We start from the raw sequence: 16997 nt of genomic DNA, 5'->3' as shown, positions 1-16997 counted from the left end.
TTCGTTCGAACATAAACGAAAACACTCCATGACTGGATAATCTCTGCTGTATTCTCATGTGCCACTATGCTAGAGCCGAATTCTCAAGGCCACGAACAAAGAATCCATTCCAGAATTATTTGGATGAGATATCAAGTCCACGCACGACTGTTTAAAGAGTGAAAAGAGACTCTGCCATCATTCCACCAGCACGGATATAGCCGAGTCGTCAAGGTTACCTAAACAACAAAATTTCTGTGTCTTCACATGTACCTGCAACCTCTGAACAAGCACAGACGATACTGGCCGAGAGTGTTCCGTATGCTTGTTCTTCCTTGTGAGCTTCCTCGCCTTGCCAATTCGTACCAAGTATAATTTTGTTTCAAAGAATGTAAGCTTTCTCATTCCATATTTTTGTTAGAGATCGTTCCTTTTCATAATCCAAACACTAAGGGTGAAGAGATTCTTTGCTCATACTAAATACCAGTCACTGTCTAGAAGCATAGCGTATCTGTAGCAGTATTTTGTAGTGTATGTTCCCATGTCCAATTGCTCTCCTGAAATAACTGATGCGGCAATGGCGTGTGTCTTGCATTTTCCTTTGCACTGTCTGCTATGTAGCATTTGCCTTCTTAATGTTTTTGGCTTTCAGTGTTTGCTAGGTAGAGTGGCTTCTTTCTTGAATGCAAGCTTTCTCATTCCAATATTGAATTCTTATTCTCATTCAGGATTGCTATTCTTGCTCGACAGCCGGTGTTTTTGTGCAAGCTACATTGAAGTGATTGATTGCAGAATCTGGTTTCGCTGCTGCCCGACTTGGTACTTGTCCCCGTGTTACGTTTCTCGTATGTGGTAGCCTGGTCAGTTGCAGTGGGAAACAGTCTCTCAAGGCAAGCACCTGCTCCAACAGTCCGCACAGTGACATAGACTGAATTTACACGCATCGTGGTTGGTGCTCCCCGTTCCGTCCTTTCCTGCTGCTGCCGTGTACAAATATTGCTTGTGGCCGTCCTCGGCTATAATTTGGCGTCAACGCAGACTCTCATACATGATTACATGGTTCTAAGTGTACGAAGTTGATATCCACATGTGTGGAAAGCTTGCAAAAACGCCTGCAAAATGGTGATGCGTACAAAACCGACCATGCCCATATTTAGAGAATATGGCGCACCAAGTGAGAGTTACACATTAGTGGCATGCGAAATAACAAAAATAAACATGCAGGTTGGAAAGGCGGTAACGCTTAAGTATAGGGCACTCCATGTTGCGGTGTTGGCTGAGGCAGCAGATGCTTGCGTCATCCGAGTGCTTCGCAAGGCAAGTTGCTCATCTTCAACGGCGACTGTTGGCGCAAACACGTGGGACGCACTGTCCAATATGGTTGCGCTGCTGGATGTTGCTTGTTACCAGACTACTTTGTCCGACGAAGGCAAGCACTATGCCTACAGTCGGAAAGTTGAATGTGCCGCAAGCCACGCGTGTGCGTGTATGCTCACTGTTGTCACGTGAATTGTAGCCAATGTTTAGATTGAGGGTTATGTTAGAGTATGTTGAAGTGATTTGATTGCACAGTCTTTTTTTCAATGTTGTCCCACTTGGTCATGGTTGCCGTGTTACATTTCTCGGATGTGGCGGCCTGATCAGTTGCATTAGCCAACGGCCTCTCGAGGTAAGCACCTGCTACTGCAGTCCGCACAGCGACACAAACTCCCTCTTTACATGTACGCGATTGGTGCTCCCTTTTTGTCCTTTCCTGCTGCAGCCGTGGGTAAAGTGTGCTTGTGGCCTTCTTCGGCTGCGATTTGGCGTGAACGAAGAATATCAAACATGATTAAATCGTTTGAAGTGTGTGATAAACACATAGGTGGAAAGGCCTGTAAAAGTGGCTGCGAAATGGCGATTCCTACAAAAGAGACCACATCCATATTGACAGCAGGTGGGGCACAAAAAAGCCACCGAAAGAACAAAAACAAACGTGGATGTAGGAAAGAAAGTAACGCTAGGATGCCGGGTAGTTCATGTCGCTGTGTTGGCTAGGGAAGCAGGTGACTGCGTCACCCGATTGATTCGCAGTGCAAGTTACGGCAACTGTCGATGCAAACAGGTGGGGCACTGTCCAGTCCCCTTGTGCTGCTGGTTGTCACTCGTTACTAGACAGCCATGTGCGCCATCTCGACATGGAAATTTATTTCTGCCCTTGTACGAGAAGGTGCACTGCTTTTCTTCTGCCAATAAAGTCGCACGTCCTGTTCACTCACTTGTGGCGTGTTTGTATGGGCGTCAGTAGAGGCTCTTTAGCCTCCTGGCAATTCAGACGCGGCAGCTGGGGCATACCTCAAAGCCAGCCAGGAGAGCACGGCGCCTACGGAGCATACGCAACCGGTATAAAGCGGCCATATTGGATATTGCACTAAAGAAGGCATTTCCGCTTCCTGTTTAGGTAGCGCCATCTGTCCGGCCCCCTGATAAGTTCTATGCGCTGCCGCTTTTTATTTTTGAACCACTGTGGAAGGTATACTTTCCCTTCTCTAAAGTTGGTTCTTTATTTTATGGTGCAACCATGAGACTGCAAGTATAGGAAGAGCGGAGAGGAGACAGCCCGCGCATGCGCTGTGTCACTAGAAGCCACGGCATCCGCTGCCGCATGGGCGATCTGATCTGCGCTACCGAAGGCGTGCCAGGGTGCCGTGAGGTGGGCAGGGCTATGCTCGTCCACGGTATCAGCTTGTGACGAGGGTATCACAGCTCCTGCAAGGGGCGATAGCGAGCGGCTACGAGTTGGGCTCAATTTGACGCTCCCTTGGGTGCTGTAGCCACTAGCACTGGTGGTACGACCAATTCATGTCGAAGCACCACTCTCGTCGTTGGTGGAACGAAAGTGCGAGAAGAAAAGCACAGTGCCGTGGAAGACGGTCTGTCAGCAGACAATGGCTGCGATATCGCGCCAGAGTAGCGCGCGTAGTCTGTACAGAAACGAAGCGTTGCATGGATGGAGACCTTTTGGCAGTGGCACCTGCGAATTGCACCCACGCGTCACCCACGCGCTCCCTGTCGCGATCTCCCGAGTCGCGAGACATACACTTCCCACTTCGCGCCGTTTGGAACGTGCCGCACGAGACAGATTGTTCGCTCCAGGCAACATATCATAAAATGAAAGAACGTATGGAGCTGCGCTCAAATTTCGGGTTAGGGAGTATCGTAATCATTGGTGAATTTTTTTCATCGTCGTCTGTTGCCATTCGCCGAGCGTAGGATTATTAATCAGGCACCGTTTCTCTTGCCTGTCCTTCTTCGTTTCTCTCTCTTTTCGCTGCCATGCCGTCGTCTTCGTTTCTCGTCGGTCCGTCTTCGTCGCGCCTTCCTTCGTCGACATGCGTGGTATTCGCATGTTAAAGAGCGACGCTACAAAATTTACGTGATTTAAAATAAGGTTGTTTCCATTCATCCACTCCCGTGCACCGCTTACCTACCTCTAGGACGATCGGTAATCAAAAGAAGGCAGCATTACCTTTCCCCTTTTGCAATAATACCCCTCCCTTTCCACCGCAGCGTCTTAGGCGCGTTTTAATGTGGAATAAGCGTAGTTTCATTCATTCATTCACTCACTCATTCATGCACATCGCGCGGGGACCACAAAACTTATAGCTTAATGACTCATCGTAGAATAACCAGAGCCCTGACCGTGTGACTCGAAGCACCATTCTCGGCTCTGGCCAGGTGGTGGGTCTGAATTCTAGAGCTAGATCAGGTGCAGGGTGTGTGAAATGGTAGCGCACCCACAAAGCCGTTGCCGGAATTTGAAACCGCTTGCCGGTGGGATCACGGTTGCGTCCTCGGCCTCGTAAATTACAGGGTTCCAGGGGCGTTGTCGCTAGCCAGACGTGCTTGGCAGAATGCCGAGTATGGCTCAGCTTCAACCCAGCCGAGACCTAATTGGGGGACCAGCTGTCGCGACCAGACGGATTGGGGTTGATGTCCTACTGTTAACCTGTCTTCTTTTTCTCTTTTTTTGCTTTAAAGCGATACTTTTTATTTGCTAAGCTTCCGCAGTGAAAAAAATACTAACGTGGGGGTTCTCTTTCCATTCGCGCAAAAATGACTCCTTCCTTTTTTATTTTTTTTTTATTTTTTGTATATGCTTTTCTGTACATGTTCAGTTCTGGTTGAATGCCATCAGCCATTCCCTTACCAAAAATTGTTGAAAGGTCGTTAAAATATCATGGTTCAAGGCCAACAAATGACCTTTAAAGCTCATTGGGGAATCGTTGGAACATCATTGAGGAAATTGTTGACAAGTGTTGATAATTAGCCCGCGACATTTTGTCGTAACATAATTGTGGCCTCTCAATATGAAAGATCATTGCCACATCGTTGAAACTGGTGATTTCCATGTTGAAAGCTCATGGAAGCATTGTTGAAGGTATGTTATTTGTCAATGTTGAAAGCCCATTGAAGCATTGTTGAAGATGTCTTGAGTCTCAAAATTGAAAGCCCTTTGAGGTGTTTTTGAAATGTGCTGCTTGGCAATATTGAAAGCTCATGGAAGATTTGTTGCAGATCTATTGAAATTATCACTCAAATTACGTTGAAAGCCGCTTATGCCTCACTGGGTATTTAGCAGTTTAAACCTGCACTTTCCTCAATATACTGCTGAGCTATGTTGCAAATAATTACCTTTGATGACACGTTGGTGTGTTTGCTGTAAGAGGATAGGGAAAATTTTAAATACAGGTGTTTTGTATCGCAGGCCTCTGTCACCCTGGGCTCAAAAGCATGCTCCTAGATTGCCTGTAATAGAGCATATTGTAAAGCTGCAAGCAATACTGTTATGCCACTTTTTCAAATGTCAGAGTTAATGGTCCTCCACAATATCAAGAGTGCTGAACTGATGCAGACAGAAACCATTTTTCAAGGTGAACTGTTTATTTCTAAACCAAAATCTGTGTAACTGTACAACCATCTATAGTTTGAGAACATCAGAAACTTCTTAAAAACTATTGCAATGTACAAACTTCCTGCAGCTTGACACCATTACAAAATTCAATACTGACAGATGTAGTCTGTGTGGCCCTCAAGTACAACAAAAAGAAAGATATTCCCCAAAGAAAGATATTCAATAACTCAGTTCCTAATAAAGTTTTTACCAAATGTAGCCGGTAATTTTACAAGGTGTATACACTTAGAATGAGTTTCCAGGATGACAGAAGTAACGAGACACAGGCCATCAAACTGGCTGTAGAAAGGCCCTGCTGTAGCACTTACTTTTTTTTTAAACGCACTGTTATGCATTGAAGCACAGAAGTAACTGCAATGCCCATGTAATTCTCTCACATTTGTTGAAATATATCGAAACTGGTGTCATCCTGGAAATCAATTTCAATTTAATGTGTCTTTCAAACTCACTTGCTACAATTTGCAAACTGAAATATGTGCCGTGGTGTAAGTGTTATAAGTGAAATAATAAATTTATGAGAATCAGTTTAATGTTTCCATTGCTTGTGCTAGTAATGTCCACCTCTGAATAATCCAGCTCAAGAACAAGAATTATGCTACCTGGCACAGACAACTTAAAAAAATCTGTAAAACTCAAAAAGGATCACTTAAAATCCTTATTTGTTGGTTGAATGGTGTGTGCCAATTGCAGTCAACCTTTGGTACTTTTGAAACATGGCAGTCACAATAAGTGATGCTCATAAGACGAGTTTATTATGCTGCATTGCTGTCGCATGATGCAGTTGTGTTTTCTGCCATGATAACGTTCCTGCGCAGGTCATTCCGTATCAAGCGACTTATTCATGTTAACTGCTTCAGATTTATATATGAAAAAACTGCTATTAGTGATGTGCTGGAACACAACAAAGTTACTCCTTGTGTGAGTTCCATTTCAATTTTATTCACTGCCAGAAAAAAATAAGGAAAGAATTCAGAAAAACATTTGGTTTCATGCAAACATGAAAGGCACATCATTGCCATTTCCGGATATATTTTGTTGCTTTGAAAATTTAAGCCGACTTATACCTATTAATTTTACTCATGTATTTTAGATGGCAATAAACCATTTTAACAAAGTTTTGTAAAATGCTGTTTTTACTGAACTTTGACAATGGCACAGATGCACTTGCAGGTGTGCGATTCCATGCCGAATTGACCAGCGTTTTTTTGACACCACACATATATCTGAAACATTGCCATATCTTTACTAGAGTTGAAAACTCGTTGCCCACTTTTATTTATTTTTGCCAGATATTTCGTAGCATTTTGGTAACAGTTTAATTTCCCTGCTCAGCTGAGATAGAGGACATCAATCAACATTCTTTTTCAAATGCAGATTGTATTGATCGAGGCCTTCAAATGGTGTGCATGGAAATACGGTGAAGTGATGCAACTCCCAGAATAGTTTATTTTTTAAATATTTGATTACTTCAAGTGCTTTTGGCACCGGCAAAAGTGATTCAAATTGCAATCCGTTAGATTTTTTTTTGTAACGGAAAAATCAGAGGACAGAAATGAAATGCAGAATGGTAGCCGAGGTGACATAATATAGCAGAAAAATATTTCAATATCTGAAGGTGCAGCTGATCGCCTGTAAAAAAACCAAAATCTTCTCCAAGAAGCTTCATGTTCAAGGAAAGAAACAGCTTTGGTGGTTGGCTAAAAAATATATGACACATTATTGGATAGCTCTATATGTCTGCTATGCGTGTGTGAAGTTAAAGAAGGCATTACTTTTAAATGCGAGCAATTCTTTTTTGAAAATTTGTCAGCACCGACTTTTCTCGGATGTGCACACAGCTTGCCGGCCGGGAATGCAGACGACAAAGCTGACTTCGTCTGCAACAGAGATGACAGAGAAGCGGTGTTAGGGTCTGCATTTCATTGCCAAGGGACACATGCTCTAACGCAACGAGGCTTGTGCTTGGTCTGGGCCAGGTAAACCATACAGCCATTGCACATAAAATATCAATACGAGGTCTGTTACGAAAGCATCCGACCTTTGGCTGAAGAAAAAAAACTACCACAACTGGAGCGTTGGAAACCTAATCACCCTCGAGGTACTGTCTTTGAGACTCCAGCCACTTCTCCCAGCGCTGCTACCATTGTTAGAAGCGTTCAGAGAAGGCCTCTTTCCGCATGGAGTTTAGCTCAGCTGTCGTTGCAGCCATAATGTCTTCTCTAGTCTGAAATTTTATTTATGTTAGTTATTCTTGTCTCATGAGAAGCGCACGTTGGATTGCTCAATCCAGAATAGAAGTGATGTGCTTTGTTATAGTTCACTACATCTTTATGTTAGTTTTTGATATGGTTCCAGTAAGGATAGTGTTTCCTTATTAATATATTTTTAGGTATCTTCAGTCATTTCATGCCAAACCACCCAATTTCGTTAAGAACTGTTCCATTTTGGCAAACCATTTCAAGTTTGCTTGATTTTGAGTAGGTAAAATGAGAAAATTTTTGAGAAAATTTGCTTTCAAATATAGACTTGGGTCATTCCAGGGCAACCAACCAGCATGTTTTTGCCTATCACAGATATAGTTGAAGCTCCGAACTCTTGCTCGCCATTTATATTCCTTCGCAAAAATTTTCTTGAATTTTGGAAAAAAATTTACTGTTCTTGCCCAGCTAAGCTAGAAGGCACTCATACACGTTTCTTTTGAAAGCGAAATTGTATGATCCAGATATTCAGATTGTGTTCATATCCAGAGGCTGAAGTGGTGTGACTGCAAAAATTTCCAAAGTTTGAATTCTCTTCTAACATAGGGAAATACAGAAGGCACAAAATAAATATAAAATCAGACTGGTTGACTTGGGATAGCTGCAAAGTATTTCAAGCCTTGGAGGTTCAGTTGATCAGCTAAAAAAACAGAAACGTTCAAATTTTTTGCAAGAAGCTTTGTGTTGAAGGTAAACAAATTAACTTTGGTGGTTGGCACAAAACTATATGTCACCCATCATTACACAGCCCTACATGTCTGCTATGCATGTGACAAGTAACAAAAATGTATTATTCTTCAAGTGCGATAAATTATTTTTTATAATGTCCATTTGTGGATCACACATACAGCATAAATATATGAAGCCATGTCATCTATCAACGAAATATTGTTAATATAATTAGCCACAAAAAGTACTCAACAAACTGACTGCCTGTTTTATCATTACGAAGGTAGGTGACGTCAAGCGCTGCAACTGCAGTCTCAATTCGTATATTTTTTAACATGAACGCAAAAAGTGGTCGCCAACGGCGTCTGACCACATAAGACTGAATATGGCACATATGACTTTTATGGATGAGCATGTTCCGGCTCTTAAACAGTGGTAGCAAACAACACCACAAGAATTTGTTCATACTCATATAGGGTATCAGTCTTAATTATAAAGGTCTTTTCTACTTGCATCAACATTGGGCTCCAGGGAACAGGGCACAAAGTGTCCTGCTCCCTCTATGTTGCATTGCAGTGTGACATGCCCTTTAAAATGCGTTGTATGAACAATATCAGCGCTTTTTCCGGATTTACTGTCTACATAATAGCTGATATTTTTTTGTAAACTGCATGAAACATACCTTCTAGCACTGCAGGATTCCCTCACGTATTTAAGAGCTCCGAGGTCTGTTAGAAAAGCATTAGACCTCTTTTTGCGAACACCTGATGAATATGAAAGAAGCGCGTTTTCATCAGCCGCCCTTAAACATTTGTGCGCAAGCACGAATTTTTTCTCGCCTGCCAATAGCGTGAATTGCTTGGACGCAGCGTTTGAATTAGTTAGTACACAGTGGGCTCGTTGGTTTTTATTGCAAGGAAAATGTCGGAGCGACTGGAGCCGTGCTACTGCATCAAATTTTGCCAGAAAATGGGCGACAGCCAAGTGGAAACCATTCGAAAGACTCAGACTGCTTTTGTTGACTATGCTATGAGCAGCACAAAGATTAAGGAGTGGTACAACCAGTCTAAAGACGGCCACACATCGGTGGAGAGCGAGCTACGCTCCAGTCGGCCATCAACATGCCGAAACGACCAGGTCAATGCCGAAGTGAACCCTATGGTGATGTGGGACCGTCGTGTGACTATCCGAGAAATTGGGGAAGAGGTGGGCATCAGCACATTTTATCCACATTCCATTATCATCGAAGATTTGGACATGAAGATAGTTGCGGCGAAATTCGTTCCGAAGCTACTCACGGTGGAGCAAAAGCAACTTCGTGTTGAAGTCTCACACACATGCTGGATTCCACAAACAGTGAACTTCATGAACACCATAATCACTGGTGATAAGTCTTGGGTGTATGTTTACGACCCGGAAACCAAATCCCAGTCGTTACAGTAGAAGCATTCCACATCACCAACCAAAGCCCGCTAAGTGCGCAGGAACGTCAAAGTGTTGCTGACTAATTTCTTTGACTCCCGCAGTGTGATACACCAGGAGTACGCACCACAGGGCCAAACAATCACTAAAGACTACTACAGGGATGTCCTCCATGGCCTATGTGATGCTGTGTGGCGCAAGGTGCCGATGTTGTCAGCAGGAAATTGGCGCATCCATCACGACAACGCTCCTCTCGCACTTAATTCAGACTTTTTTGGAGAAAAACCAGACTCCTGTAGTTCGACAGGCTCCTTACTTACCTGATATGGCCGCCTATGACTTCTGGCTGTTTCCCAAAATGTAGAGGCCATTGAAAGGAGCGCGACTTCCGACTAGAGAAGACATTATGGCTGCAACGACAGCTGAGCCAAACTCCATTCGGAAAGAGGCCTTCTCGGAATGCTTCTAACAATGGCAGCACCGCTGGGACAAGTGGCTGGAGTCCTAAGAAGACTACGTTTAGGGTTGTTAAGTTTCCAACGCTCCAGTTATATCAGTTTTTTTTTCTTCAGCCAAAGGTCGGATGCTTTTCTAACAGACGTCGTATTGATATTTTATGTGCAATGGCTGTATGGTTTACCTGGCCCAGACCAAGCACAAGCCTCGTTGCGTTAGAGCATGTGTCCCTTGGCAATGAAATGCAGACCCTAACACCGCTTCTCTGTCATCTGTGTTGCAGACGAAGTCAGCTTTGTCGTCTGTATTCCTGGCCGGCAAGCTGTGCGCACATCAGAGAAAAGTCGGTGCTGACAAATTTTCAAAAAAGAATTTCTCGCATTTAAAAGTAATGCCTTCTTTAACTTCACACACGCATAGCAGACATATAGAGCTACCCAATAATGTGTCGTATATTTTTTAGCCAACTACCAAAGCTGTTTCTTCCTTGAACATGAAGCTTCTTGCAGAAGATATTGCTTTTTTTACAGGCGATCAGCTGAACCTTGAGATCTTCAAATATATTTCTGCTATATCATGTCACCTCGGCTACCATTCTGTATTTAATTTCTGTCCTCTGAATTTTTCGCTACAAAAAAAAATCTAACGGATTCCAATTTGACTCACTTTTGCCGGTGCCAAAAGCACTTGAAGTAATCAAATATTTAAAAAATAAGGTATTTTGGCAGTTGCATCACTTCACCGTATTTCCACGCACACCATTTGAAGGCCTCGATCAATACAATGTGCATTTAAAAAAGAATTTTGATTGATGTCCTCTATCTAAACTGAGCAGGGAACTAAACTGTCACCAAAATGCTACAAGATATCTGGCAAAAAAAATAAAAGTGGGCAACGAGTTTTGAACTGTAGTAAACATATGGCAATGTTTCAGCTATATGTGTGGTGTCAAAAAAGCGCTGGTCAATTCGGCATGGAATCGCACACCTGCAAGTGCATCTGTGCCATTGTCAGAGTTCAGTAAAAACTGCATTTCACATAACTTTGTAAATATGGTTTATTGCCATCTAAAATACATGAGTAAGAATTAATAGGGATAAATCGGCTTAAATTTTGAAAGCAACAAAATATATCCGGAAATGGCAATGATGTGCCTTTCATGTTTCCATGAAACCAAATGTTTTTCTGAATTCTTTCCTTATTTTTTTCTGGCAGTGAATAAAATTGAAATGGAACTCCCACACGGAGTAACTTTGTTGCATTCCAGCACATCACTAATAGCAGTTTTTTTTTCATATATAAATCTGAAGCAGTTAATATGAATAAGTCGCTTGATATGGAATGACCTGCGCAAGAACGTTATCATGGCAGAAAACACAACTGCATCATGCAACAGCAATGCAGCATAATAAACTAGTGTTATGAGCATCACTTATTGTGACTGCCATGTTTCAAAAGTACCAAAGGTTGACTGCAATTGGCACACACCATTCAACCAACAAATAAGGATTTTAAGTGATCCTTTTTGAGTTTTACAGATTTTTTTAAGTTGTCTGTGCCAGGTAGCATAATTCTTGTTCTTGAGCTGGATTATTCAGAGGTGGACATTACTAGCACAAGCAATAGAAACATTAAACTGATTCTCATAAATTTATTATTTCACTTATAACACTAACACCACGGCACATATTTCAGCTTGCATATTGTATCTAGTGAGCTTGAAAGACATATTCACTTGAAATTGATTTCCAGGATGACACCAGTTTCGAGATATTTCCACAAATATGAGAGAAATACCTGGGCATTCCATTACTTTTGTGCTTCAATGCATAACAGTGTGTTTTGTTAAAAAAAGTAAGTGCTACAGCAGGGTGTTTCTACAGCCAGTTTGATGGCATGTCTCTCGTTACTGCTGTCATTCTGGAAAATCATTCTAAGTGCATGCACCTTGTAAAATTACCGGCTACAATTGGTAAAAACTTTATTAGGAACTGAGTTTTTGTTAATCAGCTGACTATGGTGTCTTCATTTCTCATGCAAGTAATGCTTGGCACTCTGTATCTAGAATTATGTTAGCTGCAACAGCCAGTCTTTAAGAAATTTCTTGAAACTTAAAGATAATCAGCCTTCATATGAGGTCTCAGTTGAGTGCTGTGGGCTCAAGAAAATCGTGCCATGGTTATAGTACCACTGGCTACCTAGCAGAGAAAGCAAGTACCTTTCTTGAGTGTTCTTATTTACAGTCATGTCAGTCTGCTTGTACATTTATTTATTTAGGTATATTTTTTCTTAATATCTTTCTTTGGGGAATATCTTTCTTCTTGTTGTACTTGAGGGCCACACAGACTACATCTGTCAGTATTGAATTTTGTTATGGTGTCAAGCTCCAGGAAGTTTGTATATTGCAATAGTTTTTAAGAAGTTTCTGATGTTCTCAAACTACAAATGGTTGTACATTTACACAGATGTTTGGTTACAAATAAACAGTTCACCTAGAAAAATAGTTTCTGTCTGCATCAGTTCAGCACTCTTGATATTGTGGAGGACCATTCACTCTGACATTTGAAAAAGTGGCATAACACTATTGCTAGCAGCTTTACTATATGTTCTATAACAGGCAATCAGGAGCATGTTTTTGAGCCCAGGGTGACAGAGGCCGGCGATACAAAACACCTGTATTTAAAATTTTCCCTATCCTCTCACAGCAAATACACCAACGTGTCATCAAAGGTAATTATTTGCAACATAGCTCAGCAGTATATTGAGGAAAGTGCAGGTTTAAACTGCTAAATACCCAGTGAGGCATAAGGGGCTTTCAACATAATGTGAGTGTTGATGTTCAACAGATCTGCAACAAATCTTCCTTGGGCTTTCAATATTGACAAACAACACATTTCAAATACATCTCAACGGGCTTTCACTTTAGAGACTCAACACATCTTCAACAATGCTTCAATGGGCTTTCAACATTGACAAACAACACATTTCAACAATACCTCAATGGGCTTTCAACACTGAGAAACAACACACCTTCAACAATGCTTCAATGAGCTTTTAACATGGCAATACATCAGTTTCAATGATTTGGCAACGATGTTTCAAATTGAGAGGCCACAATGATGTTACGACAAAATGTCGCGGGCCAATTATCAACACTTGTCAACAATTTCCTCAATGATGTTCCAACGCTTCCTCAATGATCTTTAAAGGTCATTTGTTCACCTTGAACCATTATATTTCAATGAACTTTTAACAATTTATTTGTAAGGGAATGGTTGATGGCATTCAACCAGAACTGAACATTTACAAAAAAGAATAACAAAAAAGAACAAAAATAAAAAGGAAAGCGTTATTCTTGCGCGAATGGAAAGTGAACCTCCACGTTAGTATTTTTTTGACTCCGGAACCAAGCTTAGTAAACAAAAATCGCTTTAAACCAAAAAAGAGAACAAGAACACAGTTTGACAGTGGGACATCAACCCCAATCCATCTGGTCGCGACAGTTGGTCACCCAACTGTCGGTCTCGGCTGGCTAGCACGTCTGGCTAGCGACAGTGTCCCTAGAACCAGGTCATTTACAAGGCCGAGGGCGCAACCGTCATCCTACCGCAAGCGGTTTCAAATTCCAGCAACTGCTTTGTGGGTGCGCTACCATTACACACACCCTGCACCTGATCTAGCTCTAGAATTCAGACCCACCACCTGGCCAGAGACGAGAATAGTGCTTCGATTCACACGGTCAGGGCTCTGATTACTCTACAATGAGTCATTAGGCTATAAGTTTTTGTGGTACCCGCGCGATGTGCATGAATGAGTGAGTGAATGAGTTAGTGAGTGGATGAGTTAGTGAATGAATGCGTGAATGAATGAATGAATGAAATTCCGTTTATTCCACATTAAAATGCGCCTAAGACGCTGTGGTAAAAAGGGAGGGGTATTATTGCAAAAGGCGGAGGGTAACTTACAATAGAATAAGCTCGTTCGTTAATCAAAAGGCTGCCTCCTTTTGATTAACGAACGTCCTGGAGGCAGGTAAGTGGTGCATGGGAATGGATGAATGGAAACAACTTTCTTTTAAATGCCGTACAGTTTGTAGCGTCGCTCTTTAACATGCGAATACCACGCATGTCGACGAAGGAAGGCGCGACGAAGACGGACCGACGAGGAACGATGATGACGGCATGGCAGCGAAAAGAGAGAGAAACGAAGAAGGACAGGCAAGAGAAACGGTGCCCGATTAATTATTTTACGCTCGGAGAATGGCGAGAAATTACGATGAAAACAATTCACCAGCGATTACGATACTCCCTAATCTGAAATTTGAGCGCAGCTCTATACGTTCTTTCATTTTATGATATGTTGCCTGGAGCGAACAATCTGTCTCGTGCAGCATGTTCCACACGGCGCGAAGTGGGAAGCGTATGTCTCGCTACTCGAGAGATCGCGACAGGCAGCGCGTGGGTGACGCGTGGGTGCCATTCGCAGGTGCCACCGCCAAAAGGCCCGCGTTCGTGCAACGCTTCGTTTCCGTACAGACTGCGCGCGCTTCTCTGGCGCCATATCCTGGCCATTGTCTCCTCACAGCCCGTCTTCCACGGCACTACGCTTTTCTTTTCGCGCTTTAGTTCCACCAACGACGAGAGCGGTGCTTCAAAATGGATTGGTCGTACCACCAGTGCCAGTGGCTACAGCACCCAAGGGAGCGTCAAATTGAGCCGAACTTGTAGCCGCTCCCTATCACCCCTTGCAGGAGCTGCGATACCCTCGTCACAAGCTGATACCGTGGACGAGCATAGCCCAGCCCACCTCACGGCACCCTGGCACCCCTTCGAAAGCGCAGATCAGATCGCCCATGCGGCTGCGGATGCCGTGGCTTCCAGTGACACAGCGCATGTGCGGGCTGTCTCCTCTCCGCTCTTCCTCTAGTTGCAGTCTCATGGTTGCACCATAAAATAAAGAACCAACTTTAGAGAAGGGAAAGTATACCTTCCACACTGGTTCAAAAATAAGAAGCGGCAGCGCATGGAACTTAGCAGGGGGCCCGACAGATGGCGCTACCTAAACAGGAAGCGGAAATGCCTTTTTAGTGCAATATCCAATATGGCCCCTTTATACCGGTTGCGTATGCTCCGTAGGCGCCGTGCTCTCCTCGCTGGCTTTGAGGTATGCCCCAGCTGCCGCGTTTTAATTGCCACGAGGCTAAAGAGCCTCTTCTGACGCCCATACAAACAGCCACAAGTGAGTGAACAGGACGTGCGACTTTATTGGCAGAAGAAATGCAGTGCACCTTCTCGTACAAGGGCAGAAATAAACTGTGCATGTCGAGATGCGCTGACACAATTAACGCGAGCTCGTAAACTGATCAATTTCGTCGTCGCACAATGCGATTTCGTACCGAGCGACAATCAGTACCGCAAGAAAATTGGGCGGTGCACCACCTGTTTGCATCGACAGTCGCCGTCATTTGCAGTGAGAGGCAATCGGGTGACGCAAGGCATCTGTTGCCACAACCACCACAGCGACATGGACTAGTCAGCATTTTAGCCTTACCTCGTTTCCAAGCTGTACGTTTCTTTCTGTTCTTTTGGGGGCCGCTAATGTGTAACTCATACTTGGTGCCCCACATTCTCAATACGGACATCCCCATATTGCAGCCAACTTTGCAGGCATTTTCTCCCATGAGGCTATCAACTTCGTACACTTCGGAACATGTAATGACGTTTCCTGGTCTCCGTTCATGCCACAACCAGGCCGATGAAGGCCCACAATCATAGTTTGCCCTCGGCTGCAGCAGGAATGGTCGAATGGGGAGAGCACCAATTACGGTGCATGTGAATCGGAAGTCACTGTCGCTTTGTGGACTGCAGGAGCCGGTGGTTACCTAGGGAGACTGTTGCCCATGCAGCTGACCAGGTCGCCACAGCCAAAAATATAACACAGCGACCATTATCAAATTAGACTCTGCATTCAATCACCGCATAAGGTTCAGATATACACTGTACATTGGCGAAGATCCAAATGACAACAGTGGGCATTCACGCACTACAGGTCGCTTACAGCGCATTCAGCTATCCGACTTCAGGCACATTGCTTGCCTACCTCGCACATGGCGGTCTAGTAGCGAGTCACAACGAGCAGCACAAGGAGACTGGACAGTGCCCCACCTGTTTGCATCGACAGTCGCCGTAACTTGCACTGCGAATCAATCGGGTGACGCAGGCACCTGCTTCCCTAGCCAACACACCGACATGAACTACCCGGCATCCTAGCGTTACCTCCTTTCCTACATGCACGTTTCTGTTTGTTCTTTCGGTGGCTGCTATTCTGTCGCTCACGCTTGGTGCCTCACCTGCTGTCAATATGGATGTGGTCGCTTTTGTGGAAATCGCCATTTCGCAGGCACATTTACAGGCCTTTCCACCCATGTGGATATCATACACTTCAAACCATGTAATCATGTTTGATATTCTCCGTTCACGCCAAATCGCAGCCAAAGAAGGCCACAAGCACACTTTACCCACGGCTGCAGCAGGAAAGGATAAACAGGAAGCACCAATCGCAGTACATGTAAAGAGGGTATTTGTGTTCCTGTGCAGACTGCAGGACCAGGTGCTTACCTCGAGAGGCCGTTGGCGAATGCTACTGACCAGGCCGCCACCTCCGAGAAATGTAACACGGCAACCATGACCAAGTGGGACAGCATTGAGACAAGATTCTGCAATCAAATCACTCCAGCATGCTCTAACATAACGGTCAGTCTATACATTGGCACAATGCATTGGCTGCGATCCACATGACAACAGTGAGCATACACGCACACGGGTGGCTTGCGACACATTCAACCATCCGACTGTAGGCATAGTGCTTGCCTGCGTTGCATATGGCAGTCTGGTAACAAGCAACAACCAGCAGCGCAAGCAGATTGGACAGTGTGTCCAACGTGCTTGCCCCGACAGTCGCCCTTGAAGATGAGAAACTTGCTTTGCGAAGCAATCGGCTGGCACAAGCACCTGCTGCCACAGCCAACACAGCGATATGGAGTGCCCGGCATTTTAGCGTTACCGCCTTTCCAACCTGCATGTTTCTTTTTGTTCTTTTGCATGCCACAAATGTGGAACTCATACTTGGTCCCTCACATTTTTTATAAATGGGCATGGTCGGTTTTGTGGGCATCACCAGTTTGCAGCCACTTTTGCAGGCCTTTCCACACATGTGGGTATCAACTTCATACAATTAGAACCATGTAATTAGGTATGAGA

This window comes from Dermacentor variabilis, chromosome 9, assembly GCF_050947875.1.
Source record: "Dermacentor variabilis isolate Ectoservices chromosome 9, ASM5094787v1, whole genome shotgun sequence".
Taxonomy (NCBI): Eukaryota; Metazoa; Arthropoda; class Arachnida; order Ixodida; family Ixodidae; genus Dermacentor; species Dermacentor variabilis.
This window is presented reverse-complemented; position numbering follows the sequence as displayed.